Below are 480 nucleotides of genomic sequence, written 5' to 3' on the forward strand. Positions count from 1 at the left end.
TGGTGCGTTTACTCCGTCCGTGAGCGCCGCTTTGCAAAAATTAGCAGTTGCCAATAGGACGGCGGTTATTAAGCTGACTGTTGCCATTCTTGTTCGTCTTTTGCCTAATTTTATTGGTTCAGGGATAAAGACCGGCGCTTACGTGTAAATCCTAGAAACTTAGTGACTTGTCAGGGCGTTTTATTTCCGGTTCTGCCACGCAGCGAGTACTCCCTTTAGAGGTCTGTTCTTCCGTAGCGCTTCTTTTGGCGTGTCAGTTGACGAGCTGTTACCGGCCATTTTCCGCCAAAACTGTTTGCAGTTAACTTTTGGTCTTAGACTGTGGCTGCACCTCGCTATGCAGCCTCAGAAAATTCACGGCCATTCTCAGCAACGTTTATTGCGTTTTGAGTTGATTAAAGAATTTTTTATTTTTCTTTCTGTTGTTGGTGTGTTTTTGGTTGTATGAAAAGCGTGTTTTTAATTTTTTCACTTATATAT

This window comes from Trypanosoma equiperdum, assembly GCF_001457755.1.
Source record: "Trypanosoma equiperdum strain OVI genome assembly, contig: ctg_2013, whole genome shotgun sequence".
In the NCBI taxonomy this organism is placed as follows: domain Eukaryota; phylum Euglenozoa; class Kinetoplastea; order Trypanosomatida; family Trypanosomatidae; genus Trypanosoma; species Trypanosoma equiperdum.